Source organism: Physcomitrium patens, chromosome 23, assembly GCF_059467195.1.
Source record: "Physcomitrium patens ecotype Gransden chromosome 23, ASM5946719v1, whole genome shotgun sequence".
NCBI lineage: Eukaryota > Viridiplantae > Streptophyta > Bryopsida > Funariales > Funariaceae > Physcomitrium > Physcomitrium patens.
The window spans coordinates 4,166,554-4,174,133 of NC_143432.1; positions in this window are offsets into that span (position 1 = coordinate 4,166,554).

Below are 7,580 nucleotides of genomic sequence, written 5' to 3' on the forward strand. Positions count from 1 at the left end.
ACTTATAAGACTTATTGTTGTACCTTTAGATGTACTACCTTGTTGCATATGACCTTTTGCTCTTATATCTTGCATGTGCATTTTGTTGCTACATTGTGCTCTTGAGCTTCTTTTAAAATTTATCTTTCTTCCCGCTTCTCCTACTCCTCTAATTTTTTCCATTTTGGTACTTTGCACTAAATTTGTATTCTTTCTTTTTCCATTAATAAAATAAAAAATATATTCATAAATAAATAAATAAATAATTTAAGCATTATATTATATTACAATGGTTATATATAATTAACATAGTTCTACATAGTTTTAGTAAAAATACTTCCTTCTATAAATATAGAAGGATGATTTGCCTAATCCTCACAAAGATATATTTATTATAATTGTTATGTAGGTAATCAATAGTAAATCAAATCTTCATTTCCAAGAGGAATTAGAATACATTATTATATAGCATGATTTTCTATCTGAGAATACATTGAGTACCTAGCTATAGAAAATTTAGCTTTAATTCACTGGCTAAGTTTTATTAAGAGATGTATTCTTATTATAGTAGAGAAATAAATAAAACAATATTAAAAGATATTTTACTTATAAAAATCATTTTATGTTTATGAAGCTTTATACGTAAGGTTTTTTAAAGTATCTAAAAATGTCCTAACATCCTTTGCTATACTAAGTCATAATTAACTATTTGCTCATAAGCTAGTTTTCTAATAAGCTAAAAAAAATCTATAATCTTCTTTCAAAAATCTATCTTTATATCATAATTTTTTTATAGCTCCATATCTCCATCTTTCATATATATATATATATATATATATATATATATAAAGTCTTAACTTCAAAAAAAATCTCTTTACTTTACATAAAATATCCAAATTGTAGCAAAGTCCTTTCAAAATATTTTTCTCTTACAAAAGATTTTTTTTCCTTAAATTTTAGAAATTCATATTGCTTGATTCAGTTGTTCAATTTTTTTTTTAAAATTTTTAGATAATCTTTAAATTTTAAATCTTAAATTTTAAAATTTTAAATCTTCAATCTTTAAATTTTATTATAAAAAATATGAATTGTAACTCTACTTTTGATTGTTTGGCATCTTAGAAAACCTAGCAGGTACTCTAAATCCTAATTTATAAGCACTAGAGTACTATTTTCTCCATATCTCAAAAATCCAAAAGCTAAATGCTACAAAATTTGTATATAAATTTTAATAACATGATAATATACATTTTTAGAAAGTTTTAGCCAAAATATTATCAAATTTCTTAAGATATAGCTTGAAACACAACCACTAGTAAATTGGCTCACTTATTGCTCTTAGATTGCAAGTATTTATTTCAACTTACTATATCTCCTTCATTCCAATTTAGAATTTATCAAATAAAATATAAAAAAATTATTCAAGAAAGTGATCTCTTCAATCTTAGTTGCCAATCCTTCATTTCTTTTTGTACATGTAAATTATGTCTAGAAGAATGACGATAGGTACAAAATCATAATTGTAACTTTGAGCGCCTGTATCTCTTTCATAAAAACTCCAAATTATTCAAAATTTATACTAAAACCATAGCCAAAAACCTAAACGTCTTGAATCTAGTCTTGCAAGTTTGAATGGTCTGAAAAAAATAACCCTAATTCCTAAAAAGGCCTCAAGCAGCCTCCTTGAAGTCCATTGGACATGACTTTTGGCCAATAAAAATAGAGATTTTTATCATCTATCTCCATTCATCCATATGGATGACTTAACTATTTTTTTAATATAAAAAATATTTTGTAATCCTTTTTCTAATAAATTTTTCATAATATGTGCCCTAAATACCAAATAATAGAAACAAAACAAGATTTTAAGAATCACCAATGTCTAATAAAGATAGCTCTAAATATACAAAAACTATTATCAGTATAAAATCAATCTCAATAATAGCCCTTTTAAACTAACTACTTCAAAGTAATAATCTAATTATATTTTGTAACCAACTAAAATCTAATAACATAGCTCTCATTATATTATATAATAAATTATATATATATATATATATATATATATATATATGCATTATTTTCATATGAAAGCCAAACCACAACACAACATCGTACTAGTACATTATAAGAGATTATGCATTCTGATGTTCATGGAGCAATGAGGATACTATCAATTGGAGGAACAAGATACTTTGTCACATTTATTGATGATTTTTTAAGCAAAATATGGATTTACATCTATAAAATCAAGAATGAGTATTTTTCAAGATTTAAAAAATTTTAGGCACAGAAGAAAAAATAATATAAGTGTAAGATCAAAGTATTGTACATAGACAATGGAAGTGAATATATATATTAAAGCATTTTGATAATTTTTTAAAGATTCAATACATTGCAAGATAAACTTTAATTCCTTATACTCTATAATAAAATGAAATTTTTGAAAGAACAAATTACACCATTGTAGAGATGGTAAGAAATATGCTTCAAGCATAAAATTCTGGACATGAATATTTGGTTGAAGTTGTGGTTGCAGTAGTATATATAAGGAATAAAGCTTTATAAGTACACTCACATCAATGACTCTACAAGAAACTTAGAGTGGCAATAAATCTTATGTTTTATACACAAAGATTTTTAAATGCATTACATATGCAAAAGTACCAAATTATCTGAGGTCCAAACTTGATGCAAAAAGTACAAAATATATGTTTATTAGATATTATGAAGGTACAAAGGTATATAGGCTTATGTATTTAGAAACCAAGAAGATCATCAAGAATTGTGATGTAGAATTTTTGGAATATAAGAGTACTTGTAAGCACTTGGAAATGTATCTAAGTGAAAATAATGGTGTGTTTATAGACATATCTATAATTCCAATAAAAAAAAAAAAAAAAAAAAAAAAAAGATAATAAGAATGAAGATGATAAAAATATGAGTGAAGATAAAGAGAAAACGAAGGTAAATCAAAGTATGTTTACAATTATTAACACTAGCAATAAAGACGATTGAGATATTGAAGATGATAATAATAAGGAGTAACAACCATTAATTCTGAAGAAATAAGCTTTACAAAAGAAGAAGGTTGCAAGAGACCTTGGAATGCACAAAGATGAATCTTCATCAAGTGAAAGGAGATATCATTTGAAAGATAGAAAACAACTTGGTGATTAATGGATGAATTACATCTTTTTTTAAATAAATAAAGAATATGCTAATATTATATTTTTTTTATTGATTTGTTGTATCTGTATGATATAATGAAGTCCATAGATGTTATGAAGTGAAAGAATGCTAGGGAAGAAGAGTATAATTCACTTGTAGATAATTAAATATAGAAAATGAGCTAACTTCTATCGTATCAATCTTCAATTGGTTATAAGTAGGTATTTAAAATCAAGAAAGATGCAATAGATAATATTCTAAGATACAAGACTAGATTGGTTATCAAAAGCTACTCATGAGTTATTGATGTTGATTTCAATGAAATATTTTCTTCTATGGCCAAATTCAATATCATTAGAACTGTTGTGATAATTGAGTAGCAATGAACTTGGAGATACCTCAAATGGATGTCAAGATAATTTTTTTAAATAGAAGATGATAAAAAGACATCTATATAGATCAACCTCAAGGATTTTTTGAAGAAGGAAAATAACACCTTGTTTGTAAGTTGAAAAAATCCTTGCATGGGCTCAAGCAATCATCAATAATATGGTATCAATGTATCAACACATTCTTCTGAAATAAAAAATTTGAAAGAAGTGAGGCTAATCATTCCATGTATGTGATGCAATTAAGTGAGTTCATATTAATTTTCATCCTCTATGTTGATGATTTGATTATCTTGACCAACACATTGAAGATAATGGATTGATTGAAGGTAAAATTAAAAAAAATAGTATGAGATGAGTGATTTGGAAGAGATTTTTTTTTTTTTAGCAGTGAAGTTTATGAGCGATCATACTAAAAAAACCATTACAATGAGCCAAAACAAGTACATTAAAGAAGTATTGAAATGATTCAACATGGAAGAGTGTAAACCTATAAGTACACTTTTGGAGGTCAATTTGAAGTTAATAAAGTTTACAGTGTTTTGTGGCATGATTTTTTATTTGAAAATACATTAGATACCTAGGTATAGAGAGTTTAGTTTTAATTTATTGGACAAGTTCTAATAAATGATGTATTTTTATTATAGAGGCAAAAAAAATGTAATAATATCAAAAGATATTATATTGATAAAAATCCTTTTATATTTAAGAAGCTTTATACATAAGGCTTTTTAAAGTATCTAGAAGTACCCTAACATTCTTTGCTATATCAGATCATAATTAATTATTTGCTAGTAAGTTTGATTTTCAATAAGCTTAAAGAAAATCCATAATCTTCTTATAAATATCCATCTTTATACCATAATTTTTTCATAGCTCTATATCTCCATCTTTAACATATATATAAAGTCTTGACTCTCAAAAACCTCTTTACTTTGCATAAAATACCCAAATTATAACAAAACCCTTACAAAATATTTTTCTCCTCCAAAGGATTTTTTTTCCCTAAATTTTAGAAATTCATATCTCTTGATTGAATTTTTCAATTTATTTCATATTTTTAGATAATATAGACTTTATTCTTAAGTTTTATTGTAAAAAAATATATATATAAATCTACTAAAAATTATGTAATATCTTAGAAATTCTAGTAAGTACTTTAAATCCTAATTTATAAGCACCTAAATACTATTTTCTTTATATCTCAAAAATCCAAACTCTAAATGCTACAAATTTTTTATATAAAGTTCATTAACATGATAACACATATTTTTAGAAATTTTTAGCCAAAATCTTGTAAAATTGCTTAAGATATAGCTCAAAATACAACCAATAGTAAATCGGATCACTTATTGCCTTTAGATTGCAAGCCCTAACTTCAACTTCCTATAATTCCATTCCAGCTTAGAATTCACCAAAAATAATATAAAAAGTATAGCAAAAAAAGTACTCTTTTCAACTCTAATTGTCAAGCCTTTATTGCTTTCTATACGCATGCGATATGTCTAAAAGAGTGACAATAGGTATAAAATCATTACTTTAACTTTCAATGCGTACATCGCTTTCATAAAAATTCTAAATCACATAAAATTTTCACCAAAACTATAGTGAAAAATCTATACTCTTTGATCTTAGCCTTTTAAGTTCAAATAATCTCGAAAGAATAATCCTAATCTCTAATAAGGCCTCGGGCAATCTCCTTGAAGCTCATTGGATATGCCTTTTGACCAATAAGAATGGAAATTTTCATCATCCATCTCCATTCATCCATATGGATGCCCTAACTACTCTTTTTGTTGCTAAAATCTATCTCCAATCTTTTTTTTTATAAGATTTATATAATACATGCCCTAACTACTAAATAAAAAAATAAAAAAAACATAACAAGATTTTAAGAGTCACCAATGTCTAATAAAGGTGGCTCTAAATATATAAAAATATTATTAATATAAAATCAACATCAATAATATTCTTTTTAATTTAATCACTTCAAAGTAGTAATCTAACCATATTTTGTGATTAAGTAAAATCTAATAATGTAGCTTTTATCACATTATATAATAAATTATATATTAAATATTTATATGCATTATTTTCATATAATAGACAAACCACATCATTATAAAAAATTACAATACAATATTATAAAATTACAATACAATGTAATTTTTTATAATATGTAAAAATTAACTAAAAAATATAATATAATTATAAGTATTGATGTGCAATAGAGTGGTTAGTAGGTTAATTTAAAGAGATTTGATGTAAGAAAATTTATTTTGAGATTTATCTATGTTGATTATAGTATTTAAAATATATAGGATTTAGATATTTAGTATAAAATTTAAAAGAAAGATTGAAGCTCAAAGATGAAGATGAAAACCTTTAAAAAAAACTTATTTGGAGGGATGAAAGCAAGATATGGATAGATAAAGGCAAAAGATAAAGATCTTCATCCTTATTAGTTGAAGGCCATGCCTTATAGGCATTCAATGAATTGTCTAGGCCATAACAGGGGTTTTGGTGACTTTAAAAGAGTCATTTAAGAATCAAAAGTAAATATTATAAGATTTAGGATTTGAGCTACAATTTTTGTACAAATTTTAGAGGATTTGGAATTAAGGTAAAGAAGTTATAGTAGTTTGAGGTTTAGATATTTTTTTAAGACATATTGTTGCTCTTTTAAAGATAAAAGGAGTTTTATGATAGATTTTGGAAATAGGAAGGAGCAGCTATAAGTATGATTTTAAGATCTACATCTTTTTTGAAAGAATTTTTGCATTTGGAATTTTGTGAAAGAGTTATAGAACATTAAAGATAGCACATGTAATTCAAAGGCAATAAGTGAGTCATTTTATTGATAGTAATGGTTGGAGCCATATCTTTAGTTTTCAAACAAATTTTTGACTCAAAATCTCCAAAAGTGTATATTATTAGGTTAAAAAGCTATACATCAAAATATTATGGTATTTAAATATTTAATTTGTGAGATATGAAGAAAATTACATATGGATATATATAAATAAGGCTTTGAAGCTATTATTAGGATTTTGGCGATATCTCAAGATTCGTAATGAATTTGCTATTGAAATTTGTTGTGGTAGTTTTTAAAAGTATATTAGTACTTCATGTAAAATTTTGGTTTGTTTACATAGTCCAATTATGAGATGTGAGCTATTGAAGTTTGAAAAAAATAGGTATAATGGAAATAATATAGTTAAGACAACTTTTGGAGGATATTTAAGTTGTACAAATAGAAGTACCTTTAATAGAGTGTGATAATCAAGAATGTCTTATATTTGCAAAGAATTCAAAGCATCATTTAATGACCAAGTACATTGACATTCAACATCACTTCATAAGAAAAAAGATTGAAATGGGAGTAATTAATATTAAATATTATCCTAAAAAAGACATGCTTACTGATTTGTTAATAAATATATAAGTAAAGTATAGACATTAAATATTGACAAAGACATTAGGATTAAAAGCATTTGACTTATAGCAAAGTGATAGTATTAAAATGAATAAGTAAAAGTAAAAATAAAATAAATTATATTATAGAAGATATTATTTAAAGTAAGTTATTTTTGGTCAAAAGATTGACTCTTGATATGTAAAAATAATAAGAAATAAAGTAGATGAATGAACAAAGGATCTTAAAGATATAAAGAATATATTAAAAATATATTCTTATAATAAATAAGATAGTTATAGATAGTCTTGGTAGAATATTGAATGGATGTATTTATTAAAGCATAGAAATTATCTATTATAATAGCAACCACCACCTATAAATAAAAAATATTGGAAGTAAAAGATATCTTATTTTATAATATCTTTATGAGCAATCTTGTTAATGTTATGTATGAGTGGCTTCAAAGTTCTTTTTCTTCAATACAAAGAAGGTTAAAGATTTTCATCAATAACATCCATCAAAACCAAGTTAAAAGATAGTAAATCTTTACTATAAAAGAAACACAATTTAAAGAAACGTATTCTATCTTCTATCATTATTTGTAATTTTTGTATAGTTGTGGC